The sequence below is a fragment of the Leptosomus discolor genome, chromosome 3 (assembly GCF_034619465.1).
Source record: "Leptosomus discolor isolate bLepDis1 chromosome 3, bLepDis1.hap2, whole genome shotgun sequence".
Classification (NCBI taxonomy): Eukaryota; Metazoa; Chordata; class Aves; order Leptosomiformes; family Leptosomidae; genus Leptosomus; species Leptosomus discolor.
In genome coordinates, this window is record NC_141393.1 from 36368277 (window position 1) to 36392019 (window position 23743).

Genomic DNA, 23743 nt, shown 5'->3' on the forward strand with positions numbered 1-23743 from the left:
TATTTTATTAAAGGCATTAGCTGAAAATCATAGTAAAATTTACAGCTCATTTAGTGGATATGAAGGTAATAAATTCTTCAGAGTACACCAAAGCTTTAAAGAGTTATGCCAGTACTTTCTGCAGAGAGGAGACGGAATGGAATATCACATATCACAACATTTTTCCTCATCCCTGTATTTCTGATGTTCAAAATGATACTTTTAAAGTAGCTGCATATGAAGGCAGCATATGAAGACTTGTGATTTAAGGCTCCACTCAGTTTATTTTAGGTGCTCTGCATGTAGATTTCTGCCATATCTATTTTTTAAAATGCTTTACTAATGCTGTATTTAAAATCAAAACCAAAAATAGGAGCCTTTTAAGGATTCTGTTGCTTTGTGCTCCTTGTTGGATTTTTGTGGTTAGAGAACCACATTTTTGTTTTGAATCCAACAGCTCTGTTATAAGAAAAAAGTAATGATTGAGGAAAATCTTGCTCAGTGATGATTCCTAGTGTATATCAAATGGAAGAAATATCGCTTATAGTGAAAAATGGCTTCCCTGATTCCAGGCTTTACATGTGAAGTAAAATTGAGAATTTGTAATCTGGAAGAAGCTAAACTGTACTAACAGTAAGGATTCTAACACTGCATCGTAAAAGAAGTAAAGAATTTCAAACTGTTTAACTCTGTGTAGGTGGTCCATGCTCATAAATTGTCTGGTTTAATTTTGACGCAGGTCTCAAAGATGTGTCAGTGATCCCTGAACAGCAGTAAAGCCAGAGTCTAAGGTTGCAGCCAGCATAGTGAAAGGTGGAGGCAGGCAGTGAAGCAGATCAGCTTATTAGCTACTGAGCCTTGGCACCTGGGGGTTTTCTTTGCATTAGTGCCAGTCCATCTTTAGGATTAAAAACATAGGCCTTTTGTAAGAGTAATGATTTTTTAACTAACCACTTACTGGTCATTAAAAAATGTGATACTGAACCAGAGCTGGCCCAATGCTTCTCAGCAATGTAGAAAACCAAGAATTTTGCTGTTGCAGGGGAGGGTCCTACCACAGGGGAAGGTGGGAACAGACAACCAGGAAGCCAGGTACAGGGAAGGACCTTGGAGAGTAGGGATTGCTGCTCCCAGTGCCATGGGAAGGATGGTCTGACAGCTGCTGTTTGGAGGGACCCCTCCACACCACAGAATGAGCTTATGCCAAACCCACACTTGTTTGGAAGCAGCCAGACTGGTTTTCCAGACCTCAGGTGTGGACAAAGGAAGTAACCAGGCCAAGGTTATTGCTAACACCCCAGAGTTTGCTGCCTCAGAAAACCTTCTGCTTTGCCTGAGCCTGCAGCAAGCCTTTATTGACCTGATACAGTCAGTTATCAAGCAGATGAAATCTCCATTATTTCTTTAATGGCTTCTCAGCTCTCCACTTGCCGATTACACAGTATTTCCTGTAGCAAGCTTACTTTCATATCAGATTCTCCTTGAACGTACCTATGTGTCAGAATTTTATCTGTTTTCAGAAATGACTGCATTCCTGCAGGCCAAAAATGATCAAAGATTCTCTGACAGGTGACATATATTCTTATAATGTATTCCTGAAGATAGAGGATTTCATCTGCATGGACAGTGGACTGAATTTTTACCAACACCAAAAATCACACTGTGAAAAACGGAAACATATGGATGCCCAATGCATTAGATACGTTAATAATAACACACATTTTGTAAAGTTTACATTTGCCTGTGTATTCTGGTTGTATGTGTGCAAAAAGAATCTGTGGTTGGTTATGCATTTGAGATCCAGGAATTTCTGCATCTTCTTATTTTAATCTTGAAACACTGTCTGTCTCTGTGGTCTGGGTAAGTAATTTTTTAAATTTCTGCACCTTTTTCTAGTTTCACAATATGTCAATCACTCACAAGACTATGGCTAGGATTTGCCAATGCTGGTAAAGGGTTTTAAAAATAAAGCCTAATATAATTACTAAATTTTAGTGTCACAGAATGTACCAGTCAGAGATTGGCTTTGAATTTTGTGCTGGATGGCACTGTTTGTGTTCACGGGTGATTATGTCTTTTCTTCTCTCATAATACCATTTTTGCCAGATTATTCACTGAACAGCAACTCTTCTGAGACAGAAAGAGCCCACCAGCTCCATTGAAATGGAAGTACTGGAACCATTGTAGAGAATGTCAGGCAATGAAAAATCCTTGTAGGAGGATTTCTCACCAAGGTCTAAGGTCTACAAAGCTTTATACTGAACACTGGGTCCTCCAGGCCAGAAGATGCATGTTGTACAGAAGAGGCCATGGACAACCTTTGAGTTGACACAGAATGCATCTCTAAGGCAAATGATCAACATTCATCTGGGACCAATAAGCTGTCTGTGCTCTTTCTATGCTACATTCTGTGCTGCGTCTCTGTGACTCAGCTGAGTCTTAAAAGATGTCTAGGATCCCTAACTGTAATAAGTGCTAATTGAAAAATACTCTTTTGTTTATACTTCTGGGGATTTTTGTGTCTGGTCTAGAATGTTAACTCTGAAAAATGTCTGGTTTATTTTTGGACCTTTAGCATGAGAAAGCTAGATGACTTAATTTAACTGTAATATTTCAACTCGGCACAAGCTGGAGAAGTCTTGATTTTCCTTCCATCTTCTATGGTGCCTCCAGTTATGAAAGTACAAAAGGAAGTAGCATCAGATGATCTCTGCACCTTCTTTGAATCCTAGCAGTTCGTGTTGGCAGTCGTCAGACAGTATGTGGCAAGCACCAAAGCACTTACCAAATGTAAAGCTTTCAAGTAGGTGAACTGAATTGGGCAGAGAAGTGTGCCATGCAAATCCGTTTTGAACTATGGATTTTCGTATCTAAGACACTTGTCTTCCAACACTTTAGATATAAGCCTGGTTGGCTATACTGTCTATTAGCCTTGGTGGTCCATAGTATAATTTTGTAAACACAAAGTTGGAGTGTGCACGGTCTCTGAAAAGAAGTCCTTTTTGTTTACCAAGTTTCTAAACACTGGGGCACAGAAGAGAACCCCAGGACAAAAGGAGAGATGGATACCATTTGGAAGTCATTTGCTTGCTGAAGAGATAGGAGGGAGAAAACATCTGCTGACTGTTGGGAGGCTTGCCAAGCAAAACAGGAGTTGCGGCTGATAGTTAGGACATGCTAACAAATCCAAGGAAAGTAATAATTGTGTATAAAAGCATGCAATACACATACTACACATAGTTTTCAAAGGATGACCTTCAAACTAACACAGCTGGAATTTTTCTGTGATCCAAATTATACCTGAAGGCTGCTTATCTACCTTTTCTTTGCATGAAGAAAGAAAAAAAGACACTAAACCAATTTTTCTTAAATATTTTAAATATGCACAGAAGAAAACTCACTTTTTCAGCTGTTTCTTATAAATTGGAAGACATATTTATAGTGGAACTAGGAGAGAAAAATCTGTGACACGGAAAAAAAAAAATCACTTTTATTCTAGATATTAACTTATGGCTTTATGACAACCTGTGATCAAGATTGAAGTCTCTCCTAACCTGTCAGTTTTCTTGTCCTGAACTTTGTGAGCAAATATCCTGGCATACATTAATTTAGAAATTTTATTCTGGGGTGCTCCTGTGCCTTCCCTGTTGTAAATGACACTTTGACTCTTGTCCCCTCATGCAGGTCTTGATGGCTATATTCTATGGATGCAGTTTTTAACTCGTTTGGTCCTGTTTGAAATTGCTGTGATAGACTCCAATTTAGGCCCTGCTTTTATTTGCTCTGTTCATTTTCAGAAGATGAATGAACTTGTGGAGCAAGATAGCTTTGATAACCTAAAGCATATGGTAAGATTTTTTTGTAGCTGATGATGTCGTTATGAAGCAGTTGTGCATAGAGATTTGGTTTTTTTTTTTCTTTTTTGATGGGTGAATAAAGTATCCTAAAATATCAGAAGCTTTTAATCTCCATCATCATAACAACATAGGTGACCAAGTATCCATCCGTAGATGTGACTTTGTGACAGCTTTGCGGAGCTCATTTTCATATTTCTAGGCTTCCCAGAAGGCCCAGAAGGAAATCACTCTGCAATGGGCCAATGAACCTCCTGTGTCAGCCTGTGAATTGTCCTGAATATATATCCTGGCATAAATGAGACGTGGCACAGCAGAAGCAGCTCTTCACAATTACGCAAATCTGCCAGCACAGGCAACGGTACCGATAGCTCCAAAATATGTACAGGATGGCATTGCCTCCTCCCTGTCTCATGAACAGGCCTCCCTGTGGCCATGATGAAGTCAGCCTTTGCACTGTGATTGTGGGTTGTTGGCCTCAAATCCATGATATTTTGACTGCAATATTCTTAATTTTGAGCAAGACTCTTAATTATTGCCAGCTATAAGATTGGACTTTTGCGGCCTTGATTGCCAATACAGTTTAGTCAAAAAAAGGTTATTGGATGTTAAAAGCCTTTCCTGACATAAATTTTTCACTAGCAGTCATAACAGAAAGGAATATATCTAGGAATTAATGATATTGCAATCTCACAGGCAATTAATTTTCCTTATGAATTAGGAAAAGGCAGAAGCAATGGGAACTGAGAGAAAGGAGGGTAAAGTCAAGGAACAGACCGTTCATCCACTGTGTTGTGGTTAAATTGGGCAGATTTTTCTGAGATAAGGTGAAATCAAGATTATTTGTGTATATAGTGTCTATACATATACTTCTCATACTCATCCACTGTCGAATGCATGAATTAAAGTCTGAAGAAAGAAAGAAATACTTCAAATCTCCTTAAGGATATCTTAGTAATTGCCAGAAGTGTGATTAAGTTCCTTTGTCTTTCAGGAAATAGCTTGGGACTGGAGCTAATTTTAATATTTGGATAGATCTTTTGGCCAAAGAAGGCTAGGTGACCTATTCTTTCACTCTGTTGTTCCACTCTCTTAAGGGCAATTGCCACTGAAGATCACAATGTGGCTACAATTTATTGTTAGTTGCTTAGTTAAATGGAGTTCATTTAAAATACGGTGCTTAACGTCCAAAAGAAAAAGGAATGTTGGTGAGGTATTGTGAAACAATTTAGAACTTGTTTCTCAAATTCTTTTGGGTTTTGTTGTGGTTTTGTTTTTTTTTTTTTTTCTTTCTTCGTAGAATGTTACTCTGAATAGTCTAACGATTTTTGTCTCTCAAAAAAATCCCCAGGTCACAATATATTGAGGTGGGGAAAAATAATCAGCATGAAGTGTAAGTATTTAAAAGAATTAAACAAACTGGATGGAACCCCTATTGCTGGTTAATATAACAGTGTAATCTCAGAGCTAGGAAATGGGTGGCTGGCATATCTCTTTAACCCTATCTGTGTGGCCATCTCATCAGTAGAAGACTCTTTCTTGCTTTATTTCAACACTCCACCTGTGGTCCCAGATGGTATCAGGAAATGCAGAAGCACAAGAAAAATAAAAGCATCAGAGTCTATTAAATAGACTAATGTGTCTTCAAGGATTTATGATAGACTGGGTCTCCAAAAGGCAGAATGAGTCTCACAACTTCCCATGAAATTTTAAAAAAAGATAGTAACAAAAGGAAATTAAATATAATTTCCCCTGAGCTTTGATACTGCTAAGATTTATTGCAAATCAGGAAGAGCTGAGAAATATGGCTTTAGTTTCTTGACGGTATTCCTTAATTCCTGTATCTTCTGGAGCTCTCTAGCATTGGTAATGCTAAAGTCTGTATTAGAAATAAACTTCCTAACTAACTGGAAAGAATTTTGATGAGGTAAGTCTTCCTGCTTTCACTTCAGAGGTCTCCACTTCTTTATATAGAAGATATAAATATGCTTTTAATGGACCCATTGCTTACTTTCTTGTGAAGATTGTGGCCAAATGGAAAATTTAGGGAAAGTCCACGTTTTACAAAATCAGACAGACTGTGAATATTTTAATTTCAGGATTACTCTTCCCCCTGGTAAGGGGGTGTCTAGAACTCCTGCATATTGGGGTCCATGGAGGACCTAGCTATGTCCCCAGCTTTACTGAAGGAGATTGCTAAAAATGGGTGCTATGAGAGAATACTGCCCATGGACAGGCAGGGAACTGCCTCAGAGAGGCTTTATGTGTGAGATCAAAGGGATAAGGTGGGGATTCAGGCCAGCAAGCGTTACAGGGATGAAGGTGGATCTAATTTTCTCTGTTTTGGCAGAAAATAAGTGATCGTCCTGAAGACAAGGAGCCAAGAACAAATGAATCCAAGGTTGGACAGAGACCTAAGACTGATTCTATGATCCTCTGGATCTCAAGAAATGAGTGTGAACTCTTCGGTACCTCTGAGAAAGGTGGGAACTTGAATCACCCTGAGTCCTTTAAGCGGCCTCTCATTTCCACTTGGTATCAATTAGAAGGAATTTTTTGAGAAAAAATGCCATCACTTAATTTTTATAGGTCTCTTCAAAGAGAGTATGAAACTTATCAAATGTTTTGCTTGCAAAACTTGTCATTAAACATAGCAGCATAAATAGCTATGGATAAGAGACCTTTGTGGTGTTTTGGGTTTGCAGATCCTCTAGAACTTTTTCTGCATTTCATAATCCTTTAAACTGGTGAAATGTGCCAAGACTTTTCCCCCTTAATTTAATTTTCTTGCTCAGCCAGTGTATTTGTAACTGGGTGGAATCATGTGTTATTTAAATAATGACTCCTGTCTGAAAGTAATTTCTGTCCTGTTTGTGGAAGAACTGTGCACACAAAAACAAAACCTGTGGCAGCTTAGGATTTCTATTTGAAATCCTGAATGGAATAAAGTGAGTGGAAATAAAGCCTCAAAATATTGTGTGTTGTAACTCCTTGTTCTGTTCTAAACATAGGACTCCGAATTATTAAGGGGTCCAGGTGCCGGCACAAGTAGTTTTCTCCTTCATTTTAATAATTGCCTATGTTAGCCAGACATGGTGACAATGAACTTTGATCCTTACAGTGTTACTTATAAATCCCCAAGTTGCATCCAGGTTGATACGAGTCAAATAATTTCAGGACTGGTTAAAATAAATTTCTGCTTGCTAGATCTACATCGATCTATTACAAGAATATAAAAAATTGAATGCATTTTGTGTTGTCTCTTGTGAAGGAGATTTGGACTGTTAGAAACCTGGAAGATTAACCTCACAGTTGCCTTCATATAAACAGTACATTAGAAAAGCATCAATATTGATTTGACAATGAGAACAGAACACACCAAATAACATGCAGTCCCTGGCTCCAACTTTTTTAATTTAAATATTTGCAGTAAACTATTTCTTCATAATAGATTTTATATTATATATGTGTATAAATTATATATAAATATATACATGCATATATCAGAATGCTGGAAAAGGTCATGTTTATATAGACTGCTGTAATTTCCCCTGGAACATTTTTTTCTTTCTTCCTGTCCAGCTTTAGAACTATCTCCGAAGAATTATCAAAGTGATAAAGGAAATGGCTAAAATTCCACTAAAGCAAGGTAAATATTGTTTTTAAACATTGGATTAGAGTAAATCTAATCCAGCCTGCACAGTTAGGGATTCAGCACTCTCCACAGCACTACTTCAATTCCCAGAAAGAATGATTGTAAGCAGAAATATAATATTCTGCCAGGAAATCACTAGTTCTGAGTTATTAGATTCCAGCCCTGGTTGAGACTGAGGCAAGGAGAAGGCACAGGAAGCATTCAGAGTTCTTCATAAGTGTGGCTCGACATTTTTAAAATAGTCTGCTTGCAAAGGTAATGGAGATGATGGACTGCAGCAACTGAACTGCAGGTGCAGAGACCCTCCTGTAAACTGTGATTATTTCTTCTTTTCCTGTTGAAAGGATAAGCTCAGTGTGAGCACAAGTATTTCATTCTGCTCTCTAATGCTAGGACTTGCAGCATTCGTACCTTTTGCACTCTGCAATAACCACATCTCGTTTTGCACGAATCCCTGCGTGTGGGATGCAAAACATAGGTTCTCCTTGTGCAGAGTCCACAAAATTTCAGTCTTCATCAAATAACTTCAGCCTCAACCAGAATCTTGGACCAAAAGGCCTCTAAGGTTACTGAAGTTGCTACTTGATGCCATACTGTCCTGTGCTAAGGAGCATTACAATACCCGTTAAGAGGATCCTATTTTCTACACACGTGTGAAGCAGATAATTCAAACCTGAAAACAAATAGTTGGCAGTGTATTGGTTATGAAAATTGGTTGTTTTTTTTTTTTTTCTTTTTTTTTTTTTATCAAGGGAATACTGGTATTTTCTTTCTTTTAATTAAGGAACATCTTTTGGAAAAAGCATCAGTTTAGTGAAGGCCAAGAAAAACATTCTGTGACGTTGTTATTTTATCACATGGGACTTATTGTTCAGGTATTTCATGTTCCTCTTACCTTCTCTCGGTTGTGTTTCCCAGCCAGACAACATCTACCCCTTTTATTTTTCAGCATAAATTCTTATCGATCATTCTTGGGACAGTTCTACTAGTTACATTTAACTGCTCTAGTTAACAAATCAAATTCTGTACTGGCCAGACTTGACTAGAATATTAATACTACTGAAAGGCTGTTTACATGGATCATAATAAAATTTACTTCAGTCCAGTTAGAAGTGGACAGCTATTGTCTAGAATAAAAGCCCATAATGCCTACCATATCAAGCATTTGTATTGCTAGTTTTAGCAGGGGTAAAGGACTGTGTCAGCTATGGAGAAATAATTAAGTTCCTTTCTACGCTATAACTATTTAGGAAAGAATAACTTTTTTTTTCCCCTTCCATAACAATCAAGTTATTGATGCAACCACATTCTGGTGTTTAGGTAACTCCAGGCAGTGCTATCAGGGAGTGCACAGGGTCCTCTTAATGTTCAATCTTTCCTCTCGAATAACTGTCCCTGAAACTACTCTAATGATCATTGTATTTACACAAATCAGAAGGATCTTAAATAGTATTTACTTTGGCAAGTGTCTTGCGCTTCAGGCTTGTCAAGAGATTTGCTGTCTTTGATGGCGACCTCCAGGCAAGTCAGTGCCGCAGTTTAGCAGGTCTGAATAATACCTTAAAATGGGTCATTGAGAGGTTTTGACTGAATTTGCAATTCAGTCCTTCTGGTAGACTGAAATGTAAGTCTTGGAGTGTAAATAACAAATGTGTGAATTCACACAGTAAATTCATGAAGAAGACACTTTAAAAAAGCCAAGAAAACCAGAAATACACATTTCCATAATTTCCTTTTCTCCTCAGTGTTTTGTTCATGGGGTCCAATCACATTCCAGGTCACAGTAACCATCAATGGGGAAAATGATAAAACAGTCACACGGGTACAGTAGAAGTAGAATATCGTTCTGACTGATGTACATGCTACATTTTTTTCACTGGAGTCTTATCAGAAATTGTAGATTTAGCAAAGGTAAAATATTTTGCAGAACTCCTAATTTCGGTGAATGTTAATTTCAAAAAACACTGCAAAAAAGCAAAGCTATAATTGTCATGTTGATCTACTCAGTTTTTAATAAGAACAGCTGGATAAACATTTTTTCTGAAGTTAATAATATGCTGTTAGAGGTATGAGATGCATCTCCAACGTAATCTTCATGAAATAATCATGTTTTTTTCCTCAGTAATAAAATTCATACTAAAATATTTGGGCTCGCCAGTCAAAGCAACAGAAAATAAAATAAGGAGCCTACAGAAAAACACAAGTCTATTTCGTTTTTCTTGGATCTTGTGGAAGGGTATTGCTTTTAAAATTGCAGCTCTGCTACCTCATCTGTCAGGTTAATTTCACCAATGTTTTCCATTTCCTTCTGTTGAAAACCATTAAAATTATGATATTTAATACAAAGCCTCATCTCAGTGCACTGTTTATTTAAGACAATTGATGTGAATGAAAGAATTTGGATCTCTTTTTCAAAGGTTCCAGTATTTTCACTGTCCAAATATAGCCTTCCTAAAGTGACCTGTTAGTTTATTTTGTTAGTTAGTGTCATAAATCCTTTTAAAAATTTGCGTTAAGCTTTGCTCGTAAGACGGGATTAAACGCTGTGGGCTGATACTGTCTGTTTATTCTTATTCTGTACTCATGTAGTGTAGGATGCTGCCTGCCCACTCTCTCCGCCTTACTGATGTGGACAGCGTTACGAAAGAGAATTCATTTCCCATAATCACTCTGCTTGTCTGGTCCCTTTATCAAGATTAAGAGGACAACAACAACAACAAACTACCTGAATTTGAATACCGGCAGGTGCCCTGTATGTTTTGCTGAAGAAATGACAGGGTGAAAAACATCACTAAGTGCAGGAGTTTCTACTGTTCCTCGCCTGTATTGGGTTAGATCTGGTAAGTATGTAATGGCGTTCTAAGCTGTGTTGTAAGTACATTGTGTCCCATTAGGCAGATTTGCTGGTGTGGAACAAGCAGATCTAGACCACGTGATTGCTTCAATACATTTACTACTTGAATTTCACTTTTTGTGGCTAATGCACTTACCTGCAAAGTAAGAGTCCAGAGACCAGCATTGCCTTTGTCCCTGAGCCTGTCCACCTCAGCCCCAGTCAGGACCTGTTCCTGAGGCGGGAGCAGTGGTTCGCTGGCCAGCTTCCTCTGTGCTGATGAAGCCAGCGCAGCTGTGTGATTCGAGGTGCAGCTCTGATGGTGCCCATGAGGCGTTACAGCGTGCACCGAGGAACCTTTCAGACTGCAGTGGCGTTCTCACCTCTCCTTCGCGACACTTTTACCCTTCAATTGAAAAGAAAAGGTTGGATTCTTGTCTCCTAACGAACGGTAACTTCGGGTGGGCTTTGGTTACAGGCTCCCGCCTCCCCTGAAGCCCCAAACAGCTCCTGCCTCGTCCACGTCGTGCGTTTCCACCCCTGCCCTGCGCCCCGCTCCCGCCCGCCCCGGCGGCCTCCCGCGGGCAGGGGGCGCTGCCTCGGCGGGTCAGCAGAGGGCGCCCGCGCCCCGCCGCTGCGCGACGGCTGGCGGGGGCGGCCAGCTGGGAGGCCAGGCTGGGCCATGCCGCGGGGAGGGGAGGCCAGGCCAGGCCGCGGGGGAGGCCAGGCCAGGCCAGGCCAGGCAGCGCCGCGCCCCGCCGGACCCCCCGCAGCCCCCGCCCCGGAGGGGCCGTTTGGGCGGTGGATTCTGGTCGCACCACGGCCTGAATCTGTCTTCAGCTATTCTGGCAGTGCAAATCCATCAAAAGGAGTTTACAGCGTTGGTGAAATAGAGATGCATTGTGTAAGGCAGATTTTAAACACCTTTCCTTTCACTTCGCCGTCCAAGTAGCAAATGGGAAACACCTGAAGGAAATCAGCTTCTGGTGTTCTGCCTGCTGCAGCAGTGTATGCTCCTTAGAAGTATTTCCCATTTTCCCAAGTGCACAGCCCTCACCACCCATCTCCTGCTAGTGCTGTTGCTTGTAGGTCTCCTCTTCAAACTGTTGGAATCATAGAATCATTAAAGTTGGAAAAGACCTCTAAGATCATTAAGTCCAACTGTCAACCCAACACCACCATGCCCACTAAACCATGTCCTGAAGTGCCACATCTACACCTTTTTTTAACACTTCCAGCGATGATGACTCCACTACTTCCCTGGGCAGCCTGTTCCAAAGCTTGACAACACTTTCAGTGAATAAATTTCTCCTAATGTCCAATCCAAACCTCCACTGGCACAACTTGAGGCCATTTCCTCTCATCCTATCGCTTGTTACGTGGGAGAAGAAACCAACACCCACCTCCCTACAACCTCCTTTCAGCTGGTTGTAGAGAGTGATAAGGTCTCCCCTCAGCCTCCTCTTCTCCAAACTAAACACCCAGTTCCCTCAGCCGCTCCTCATGACACCCGTTCTCCAGGCCCTTCACCAGCTTCGTTGCCCTTCTCTGGACACTCTCCAGCACCTCAATGTCTTTTCTGTAGTGAGGGGCCCAAAACTGCACACAGTATTCGAGGTGCGGCCTCTCCAGTGCCGAGTACAGGGGCACAATCCCCTCCCTACTCCTGCTGGCCTCACTATTTCTGATACAGGCCAGGATGGTGTTGGCCTTCTTGGCCACCTGACCACACTGCTGGCTCATGTTCAGCCAGCTGTTGACCAGCACCCCCAGGTCCTTTTCTGCTGGGCAGCTTTCCAGCCACTCATCCCCAAGTCTGTAGCGCTGCGTGAGGTTATTGTGACCCAAGTGCAGGACCCAGCACTTGGCCTTGTTTAACCTCGTACAATTGACCTCGGCCCATCGATTCAGCCTGTCCAGAACCCTCTGCAGAGCCTTCCTACCCTCAAACAGAAAAACACTCCCACCCAAGTGGGAACACTCAATCCCCTTGTGCGGGACATTGATAAAGATGTTAAATAGAGCTGGCCCCAACACTAAGCCCTGGGGAACACCACTTGTGACCAGCCACCAGATAGATTTAACTCCGTTCACCACCACTCTCTGTGCTCAGCCATCCAGCCAGTTTTTTACCCAGCAAGCCAGTTTTTTTACCCAGCATTGCTTGGATCTGTCACTCCTTGGACATCTTGGCTGGTGAAACCTTTTCAGGTCTTAACTCATGGTAAAAGGATTTAAAAAACTTTCAGGTGTAAATTTCAAAAGGTAGGAGAATAAAATGTCTCTGCACAGGAAAATCTAGGCACAATAATGGTTCTGCATAGAAACGTGTATTTATTTAAAGTGTATATCTAGACCATTAAAAATGGTATTCATTTAAGCCCATATACGAATATTTCTATTGGTGTTGAGAGCTTTTCCTGTGTATTTTCTAGAGCTGCATGGGTTTTAGTATTATTTTATTTAGAAGTATTGCCAGTTTTTAATGTAGAGCAAGTCACAATATGGCATTTTCAGTATCTTGCATCTGAAGTGAAAGAATCTCAAAGGCAATAGCAAATTCTCTGTCAAACGCAAGAACTTGACTTTCCAGTACTATACTTTCCTTTTTAAATGCCATTTTCTTTAGCGATATGCCAGATAATTGATACACAGTCATGGGAGGCTTTGGAACAGAAAACCTTACTTCTTAAGCTTTGAAAATATTTGTTTACATCTGGGCAGGGTTAGTTCTGACTGGGAATACCATCTTCTGTTTTGGAAATAGAGATGTGAGAGGTTTCTTATTGAGACATTAGATAGAAGGGGAGATCTTGCGGTCTGAAACAATTTTCAGGACTCTAATTCCACATCCTCCGCAATATTTACAAGGCAATTCACTTAGATGTAATCTGTCTTTACTCAATGGAGTTCCTCCTGATCTATACACTGCAGTAGAAATCAGAAACAGATACTCCACAGCTGTTTCTGGTTTTCCACATGGGAAAAATAGCTTGGAACCGAAACCTAACGTCTTGACTTCAGTGCATATTTTTTAATATTTTAAATGAGACATATCTCCAGTAGGACTGACTTGCCTCCTATGGACATGATACAGGTTAATTAATTAACATCCTTTGCAGACACTGTTTAAAATGCTCAGCACCAGAAGTACAGAGCTATCAGTTACTTCAATGCACCTCCAATTAGCACTGCTTTTCTGACTTACCTCAGCAATCAGTTGTAAAAGCCATGTGTTTTCTGTGTCTGTCTCAGATGCAGTAAAGCAGTGGCACTGGCATTGAGCCCCACCATAGCAGGGTTTGTGGCCTCTCCCAAAGACTAGGTTGTATCATGGCTGTAGTTCTTGATGTTAATATATAGAATAAATGATAGGCCCTGAAGTAAATTCCTGTAAACATTGTGCATTGGGGGGATGATGATGTCATAATTAACCAGAAGAACAAGGCTCCAGAGCTTGCTGTTGTCACCAGAACCTTCTGCAATTACAGCTTTGTCCATGATATCTTCTCGTTTCACTTTTTTCCATTTATAATTCAGAGAATGAGTTAGCATTTTTAGTAGAAAAGAGGTTGCTAGTAGAGGAGTATAATCTGACAGCTAATAATTGTAACTATCAACATTGGTATTTTACAGACCCTAAATTGTTATCAGCCTCAAATGTACTTGACTGAATATGACAGTTCTCTCAACAGGGGATTAATGCTCAGCAGAGGTTTTTTTTGTCACACCTACTTCTTCTTACACAGAAGTCAGGGGTGGGCAGAGAAGGTAATTCAGGGTGTTCTAGTTGTCTCAGAAGCTGAATGGTTCTTTTTGCAAAGAGATGATGACTGTGTTTGGAAGGTATTTCAGGATGTAGTCTGCTCCCTGCCTTACACACAGTAATAACTGAGTATGTTTGCTGCGTAAAATGGAAATCAGGGGTGGGGTGTAGCCAGGTAGATGTGCTGAGGTGAAAGAGTAATTTTGGGACTACAGGCCTCTCAGAGCAGTTCTGTTGCTGGATGCTGGCTCCCTGCATCTGGCCTTTAAGAAGCATGTATAAACATCTGTACTTGAGATGACTTCTAGATGTTTTGTGTCTTTTTATAAATTAGTCCTTTGATCTGTGCTTCCAACTCGTGTTACTCATTTTAGGGAGAACTTTGTAGAAAATTTATGAATTTTTTTTTCCAATTTTTGACCTTTTCCTATTCTGTCAAACTAATATCAAATGCTCTGCAGTGGTATTATTAATTCATTACGTGTTTATAAAACTTTCAGCAACAAAATCTGTGGGCAAGTGTTGCACTGCATCTTCTCAGGAGACTTGCATTTAGTACCTTTAAATGCCAAAAAATGGTGAAGAGTTAGGTTTTTTAATCCAGTGGTTCTTGAACTGGAGTTGTGTGCAACATCTCTAAAAGTAAGTGTGATACTTTTGGAAATATTTGAAATACTACTGATTCCTCATTTAGATTGAAGGCACATTACCATAATTAATAATCTTACAAACAGTGACATTAGCTTTTTAAGCAGACCCACTCTTAGAGTTGTTTCACCCCAATAAATTTAAGAATGCTTGCTTTTCTCCTCCATCTACATCCACGTTACATGGCACAAAGAACCTTTCTAAGGATATAAATACATCTAAATATATTATACATATATAAATACATCTAATATATGATGCTGAGCTGTTAGGCAGTAGTATAGGGGAAAGGGACCTGGGGGTTCTGGTGGACAGGAGGATAGCCATGAGCCAGCAATGTGCCCTTGTGGCCAAGAAGGCCACTGGCATCTTGGGGTATATTAGAAGGGGTGTGGTCAGTAGGTGGAGAGAGGTTCTCCTCCCCTTCTCCTCTGCCCTGGTGGGACCGCCTCTGGAATAGTGTGTCCAGTTCTGGGCCCCTCAGTTCAAGAAGGACAGGGAACTGCTTGAAAGAGTCCAGTGCAGAGCCACAAAGATGATTGAGGGGGTGGAACATCTCCCTTCTGATGAAAGGCTGAGTGACCTGGGTCTCTTTAGCTTAGAGAAGAGGAGACTGAGGGGTGACCTCGTTAATGTTTATAAATACGTAAAGGGCGAGTGTCAGGAGGATGGAGCCGGGCTCTTCTCGGTGATGTCCAGTGATAGGACAAGGGGCAATGAGTGCAAGCTGGAGCATAGGAGGTTCCACATTAACATAAGGAAAAACTTTTTCACTGTGAGGGTGACAGAGCCCTGGAACAGGCTGCCCAGAGAGGTTGTGGAGTCTCCGTCTCTGGAGACATTCAAAACCTGACTGGCCGCGTTCCTGTGTGATCTGCTCTGGGTGGTCTTGCTCTGGCAGGGGGGTTGGACTAGATGATCTTTCGAGGTCCCTTCCAACCCCTGACATTCTGTGATTCTGTGATTCTGTAATACATCATGTTCTAATAAATATATCTAAAAGAAAGAACAAAACCCCCAAGACTTTAGCAAGCAGATTTTTTAAAAAATTTTTATTAGCCCAGCTTTATTTGGACGCACAGAGGCACACAAAACTACCTGGCAATCTGACTGTAATTATCTCCATAAATCCTTTGTATTGTGATTCACGTGTAAAGGGGACTGAAAAGAAAACCATCCCACAGAACAAAGCTGCAAGGGACACTGTCAAAACAGGGTTTTCGGTGTGAAATGGGAGGTGGGAGTGCTTGCACCTTGTCTGTCAAGGAACTGCTTTGCTGTCCCTGTCACAAGGCTCAGGGGACTCCTGGAGGCCTGCAGGGTCTGCCCAGGAGGCAGTAGCTCAGCTAGCCTCCGTTCTTGGCATCCAGGAATGAAGCATTGCAGTGATCTGGTCATTGTTACAGCAGACGCTCATGAAATGCAGGGTGCGTTGGAAACACAATTTTACATGGTTTCATTTTCTTTCCAGTAACATTCAAACCTACCCTTCAGGCCCTTGTCGCTGTGTCTAAAACAACGTAACAAGATAAAGATTTGCCTTCAAAGAGAGTTTATACCAACAGGTAAAGGTATGTATCCTAATACTGTAAGGAGAGAAGCTTGAACTGGTTGAGATAAACACCAAGTTCTAACAATTCATGTCGAACAAACAGGTGTAGACCAAATTACTTTTGATGGATGCATTCTGCCCATCCCTCTGAAGATGGATGTGGCTGTAATACTGGTGCTTCTGGTGGGAAGGAGGGGTTGAGTACATAGTGATTGCATGGAGCATGCTGATGGCTTCCTTCTGTAAGGTCCTACCCATGGCACTGCACCTTGGCCTGGCTGAGATGCTGCTGGAGCTGTACCAGTGTTGGTTTGCATGCAGTTGTTCTGAGCTGTCACAGGTGGCAAAAAAATGCAGGACCAACAATGGGAAGTCCTGTAAAGATACTGCACTAAATATGAGAAACTGGCTACAATTTATTGGCGGTCAGAAAGGTTGCTAATTGTGCTTGGTTAATTACAAACAATTAAACAATAACCCTTTTCCTTGAGGAGACGTGCCATCATTCTGTGTGACAATGTAACAGGGCTAAAAAACCAATCTAAGGGCCTTAGTGATTTCTAATTTCGAACATTAGCTTAAACCCTACATGTAGCATTCTCACAAGCTGATCCGTGAAATTACAGCCTCGTGCTTTAAATTATAATACTAATGGCTGTAATGTGTATATGACACTTAACGTATCGGCTAGGCTGTATCTGTGCAGCAATGAGAAGAACCATGCCATATGCTAAGCTAAATTCTCCTGAATGGAGGAGTTCACCCGGTGATTTGCCCCTAACTTGCCATTTGTCTGTATCTTACTATTTGCTGCGTGCTGTAAAGATTGATTCAAACAACGATCACTTATGTGATTCCATTATCCCAGCCACTGAGATATACACCCTGAATAAGGTATCTTTTCTCTCCTGTTTGTGGAAAAAAATATTTGGCAACTTAGTTTTTGTTATAGGAAAAACATATTCTGTGCGTCTTATTCAAATGGCAAGCACCGTGCCAAAACCAGTGCCATCCTGAGGAACTCCTTCTCTCCCCAGGCTTTAGTGGTTTGTGTTAAATAAAATCTGGATTCACAGCTATCCCACTGAGGTTTTTAAAAACTTTTCTTAAAATCATCTTTTGCCATTTTTGTATTTGCTGACCTGATGCTCTAGAATTATATAGCTTGCCATGGTTTTTATTACTTAAGTAATCTCTAAAGTATCACAGTACCATGCCCTTCTAAAGTACAGTACTGTAATTACAGTGCTGCAATTACATTTGTCCATGATTTATGACAAACTTTCAGTGAACAAATATTAAACACTGTATCATTTTGTGATGTATGCGTAACTACGCATTTCGCTGTTCTTCTGCCAAATATCATTCCATGGTTACCGATATTTTCTATAATGCGCAGAAAATCAACTCGTCCTTCACTTATGCAGTTAATTCCCTTCACTGCAATTTGAGGCAGAAGTCTCAACCTAAAAACAAAACTGGTGAAGCGAAAAGTTATTTTAACATGAGGTTTCATTCTTACATAGTTGATTGCATGTGAAAAAAAAGTAATAGTATAAACACGCGACACATGATGTTTGCTTTTGGTTCCTAAATACCTACTGCTGATTGACCCCATCCTTGTTTTGTGGTTTTGGCATGATAATGGTGGTACTGAATTTGTGCAAAATGCCTTGAGAAGTGAGCCACAAACTCTTGTGGCAATCACTGTATTTCTTTATATGGCCATTGAAATAGAAGGGCTGGGTGTGACCAGGAAAGTTGAGGATTTCAAGGAAATCTTCAAGGTGCAAATGAATCACTGATAGAAACTCCTGTTTATTTTAGTCCCTTTGTATAAATAGGAAGAACTGAGTTGCTACTGAACTCACTGTCAAAACACTGAATCAGCTGCCAAAATGCTCCTTCCTGTGTCTGATATTTTGCAGTCTTTTATTATCAGGTTGCAGATTTGGTGAAATGTGAATACTTACTTCCCTTAGTAGTGACAGCTGGAGTGGAGATGTTCCCACCTTGTAAAGAAGTCATACTGGGCAGCGCACACTCCTCCTAAACCAGTGAGGGCTGTGCCTTCCCCTGTGTTACCTCTGCTATTTACACAGGATCAGGCCTTACAAGTTTGGGTTTTTCTAAGAAAGCACTAAAACGAAGCAAAAATGTTCCATTTCATTAACGCTTCACAGACATGTTTCAAGCTACAAAAATGAGTACAAGACCATCCAATTAAAATTGTTTAATTTCTCATTACAAGTGTTCCTGGTGATTACCATGACTAGCCTTTTTTTGGTTTTACATATTGATAAAGCAAAAGTTTTAGGGGATTTTGCAGAAATTAAGCACAAGCTCTGACTGCCATGATTCATCTTTAAAATGCATACTTGTTTAAAAAAAATACTAATACTTTACACATTGTGGTTCATATTCTCTGCTCTGGGAGAATGAGTGTAGATTTTTATGACAACCAGACAGAAGAAATTTGCGAAGTGATTCACCAAGTTTGCGTGAATTGAAGTGGACAGCTGTCTTAATCCAGGGTTGGTTATGATACTTAAAGTGCTGGGGGCTTCCAAAGGCTGATGTTCACCAGACCAGAGAGTGTCTTCTCTATTGAGGAGGTTTGCACAGAACCCTCACATTTTTCTGGTTGGAAGGAAGACATCTAGTTCAATCTGGAGGTATCAGTGTTAAATTCACTCTATTTACTTCATGTGAAATAATAATTAAATCAGGGACTAGGGTGTTTCGGTACTGGTTGGTAAGTACTTTCCCCCCCCCCCTTCCAACTAAATGAATATGTAAATACTTTTTGCAGGGAGAACAATTTCAATGGAAGAACAAATGCATCCAATGGTATAAAAACCCCTTATAGTGCAGTTGTTAAGGTCAGACTCCTGGGGACTAGGAAAATGGCAGAGGGTATGTGTTTTCTTAATTTTAAGTAAGTGCTTCAACTGCACAGTAGGTAAAAGAGAATTTTTGCCTGTTTCTTATTTCATACCTTTGTTGCCTTGCTTTTTTTACCAGTATTTGGAAATAAAACATTTTGGAAGGATTGAATCTGTTTGGTTTTCCTAGTTCCCAATATTATTTTCACCTTAAAATTTTGTTTTCGACTTTCATTTTAGATCAAACCAATTTCGGATTTTTCTGTTCAGTTCTGAACTAAATTGACAATTTAGTTATTTACCACTTCACAGGTACTCTAATTTTTGTTTTTTCTTGGAGGCTCAGGCTTAAAACTGTGTTGCTGTGTTTCAAGCCTATGTTTCTAATAAGCTTTGTAGGGATTTGGTGAGTGAGCTTACAGTTGTGCCCCTTGCCGTGAGATTCTTTAATCTTGATGTTTACTTTTACAAAATTAGTGAAATTACAATTTGATTATTAATTAGCCTTCGTGTTTCGTAATACAATATTCTATTTGTGCCTCTGGATGCATCATAACTCATTCTCTCCGAATGTAAGTACATACCAATTCCATCTCACAGAGCACTTCTAAACTTATTAGTAAGGCCAGCTCTTAAAACCAGAAACCTCCCTGCAACTTACAGGGGCTTGCCTTGTTTCCTGCCCAAGGGGCAGCCTTTTACTTCTGTGAGGGCCCCTTTGCCCTTTTTTGAGTTAGTCTATGGCTTTGCACATTAGACAGTAATCTCAGTTAGGAAGTCTGGCAAGTGTTTTCTGAAAATCCGAGGGCACAGTATCCACAGCATTCCCTGTGTTTGTATTGGCAGCCACAGGCTTAAACAATTCCAGCAAGTAAGCGAGGCATGCCCTTCCCTTCCTGAGACCATGTTGGCTATCCTTGACTCAAGATGTGGTTTACTGCCAGTTCTTCCATTTGCTCTTTGACAACCATTTTCAAGGCTTTCCCTGCAACTGATGCAAAGCTGCAGAAATAAGTCTATAATTTCCTGATCAATAGGTTCTAAAAATGGCCTTATTTTGGTGACTCGCCACGCTTTCAGTTCTTTTCAGTCTCTGTTCTTTGAGTTTCTTTTCTTTGAGTTGAAAAAGCCATCAGTTCCCATCACACTTTCTGTAGGGTTATGTTTTGTCAGGATTTGCTACCTGTAGCAGATAAATCATAGGAATTTCAATGTAATAATCTGGGCCTAAGAAATGGCAAAGGAAAGACAAAGAAACAAAACAAGTGGGTTTTTGTTGGATTGTGAAGAAATTATGCCTAGTAGGACTTGAGAAATTTCTGGATCTTATAATGAAAATTGATGCTTCTTCAGAAACTTTCATGTCCCAGACCATACAATCTGCCAGTTTCTTGCTCTGTTGAAATCTGTGGGCTTTTTGCTTTCATAATTGATTAGTTCTTGCAGATGAAAATAAGTTTTTTAAATAAAAGACCATTCAGAACAAACAGAGGCAGAAACAGTGTCTTTGACCCATCCCTCTTTCACATCTGTTTGTTATAAAAAATCAGAAAACTTGTAAAGCTCCTTTGCCTAAACCAGAAACTAAGCGAAATGTATATTTTTGAGAAATAAATATAGTGGAAAAGGAGGCAGGGATTTGCTCAGCGATTAATGGAGAAGGCTGTTGGGCATGTCATTTTCTTCTGTGGTATCTCTCAAATAATTCCCTTTTTTATCTTTTACAAAATTCGCCTTTACTAGGGGAGGTCCAAACAAAGAAGAGGTTTAAGTTTGAGTTGCTCTTTGGTGGACGCTAAGTATGTGCTTTAAAATATGCTTTAAAGTTTCTGTATTAAAATAATACTAAACTTTTTTCTTTACTTAGTGGTTTTTGGTGCGTTTTCTTTTTTTTTTAGTGCATTACGTGAGGAACTTCAAGGAAAAGAATAGAATGATTTACTCTTTCTGCAAAAAACATAATCTTGCCGTGACTGTCCATAGTATGTCATGAGGTTATTGATTTCTGTAAAATCTAATTAATACTACAGAGGATGAAATAGCAAAATAAAGAACCTGCAGCTAAAATATTAGTAAATGGTATGATTGTATTCTAGTACTACGCTCTACCCCGTGCTCAGAGAGAAAATGCTTTAACTTGCCCTGTCCTTGGGATTGTATTTATAATAAAAAACTAAAATATTTTAAAATAAAAATTAGATTCTACGACATAAAGTGGTTAGGAAATTCCTGAAAAGAGAAGAAGTAATTTTTGGTTTTGGGTGGAGGCAGCCCACATGCCCCAAACCCTAGTCCTCTCCTGCCTCAGGTCCACTGTCAGTTCTTCAAATTCTCTAGTAAGGCCCGGGTGATTCTTCCTGCAGCAGGGGGGAATGTACAGTGTCTTCTCTTCTGACAAACTTGGTTTGACAGGACAATGTTCTTGCAAGTCCTTTGTAAAGCATTATCATCACTAAGAATAAATAAGAAGTTGTTTGAGGGTGACAATATCTAGGTCATTACTGACACCTCAGAACAAGCTAGGAAGCTAAGCATTGCTAAGATCTAGGCTTGGACTAAAATCTCAGGATAAGCAATGTTGTCAGGCTGTTAACAGGATCTGTGTCATGAATTTGATCTGCTCCACCTAGAATTCTCCCCCACCTTTTCCAAATATGGTTTGGTTAGGCTGGTTCCTATTTATCTGATTCAGTGTTTGAGTCAGTTGTAACTTTGCTGATTGTCTATTAACCTGAGAATATTTTCTCTTATTAGCAGTGGCATTAAGGCAGAACAATTTCTAATCTACTGTTCTGTTCCAGGATGTTTCAAGTTAGAGCAAAACCTGTGGGTACATGCAAGAAGGTCTTGTGACTGCTCAAAATCTTTATTTTGGCCTCAGAAGGATGATTCTCTAGGAAAAAGCTTAAATTCATAGAAAAGTGGCAGAAATAAAGTATCAAAAATTCTTTTCTTTCATAGGGAAGTGTCCCCAGAGCTGGTGATGACCTAGTGCACTCTGAGCAAATTTCTTGATTAGGAAAAAAGGACATGATAACCCGAGTGGACTGATAAATAGTAAGATCATTTAGCTGAACTTTGCCTGTGTGATAAGGAATGTGCATTTATTGATAATAACGGATGAACAGACTACTTTCTCCAAGGCTTACTGTTCCAGAGCTGTCCCGCTATTAGTTACCTTCTAACAAAATTAGTAACAGACATTTGGGAACATTCTCAGCATTGTGCTATCAATTCTATGTTGCTTGAATAACATTTTATAATAGAAAAATAATTATTAGTGCTTGATATGCAGTATTTATTAAAGTTAAAAGGACTTGACTGCAGTAACAAAAAAGAGAAGGAAAGCAGATGGGAAAAATAGATTAAAATTTGGCAACGTAGAAAATCTTTCTTTTCATAATTTTTGTGATAAATTGAATTAAAAGTCACAGTTGCTTTGCATATTATTCACACAAGACCTTTTTTGGCCATCTGCTGTTGCCAAGTGCTAGAGATCCACATTTCATTTTTTAGCACTGGCCTGCCAAGTTCTATGAAGGAAATGTTTGCCCTCAGTGTTGTTTTTCCTAAATTATTTGGAATGCTGTGTTTCAGTCTCCTTTGGGTCTATTCATTTTACAGAGGTTCTGTATTCTGTCCCTTTGGTTTGTATTCCAATAATAGCAAATGTCTTATATCCAGAAATCCTTTCTTCAGTCAATGCAGATAGATCGCTCAATTCCTTGATCCCAAATACCCTTCATACAACCTATGCCTGTATTCCCTGTCAGGGAAAAACCTTTTAGGAATCTTTTTTTCCCATGCTGTTTACTTTCTTCCTTGATTAGTTTTCCTTCCCTGATTCACTTTTTCTGTTCCCCATCTGTTACTGTAATATAATACTTATGTGAGCAACAAAAAAGGGTATCAGTTTATAACAACAGAGAACCAACTGACTGTTAAGAAAGGAGTCTGAACTGGCAGATTTAAAAATACCCTTTATCTGTCAAGACAAAGCTGATAGCTTCCCATGGAGCCTTTTAGAAGTGGGTAAAATGTTCCTGATATGTTGTAGCTAGTGAAGTGTGGTCATGAAATGTTGTCTGTTTTTAAATGAAGAAGCAGAAAGTGACTGGCCTGAAAACTCATCATTTTCAGAAGTGAAATGCTATGTACATTAATTACGGAAATGTGGGGTTTAATGTACCTTGTCAAAATTAAATCTTTGCTGCACACACTTAGCTAAATGTTTTCCTGTTTCTGTGTGGCTGCATGTGTATGCTGAATGGGAGAGATCACAAGATTAATTTACACAGAGCCATCACATATGGTGATACAGGGGATATTAGTAATTTCTATTCTCCAAGAAAAAGGAATGATTCCACTAAATAATAATTTGTGGGTTTTTCAGTGAATTTAAGACTTGCACCAGCACAGATGTGTTTGTTTGTTTTTTCACAAGACCAACTACTGTGGCTTCATTTGGCATCTGAAAATAGAAGAGTCAAAATTCCTGAGCTACACTTAGTGACTGAGAAAAGAATTTGGCTATTTTGTTTAAAGGGCTTATTTCATAGCTTTTTTCACTT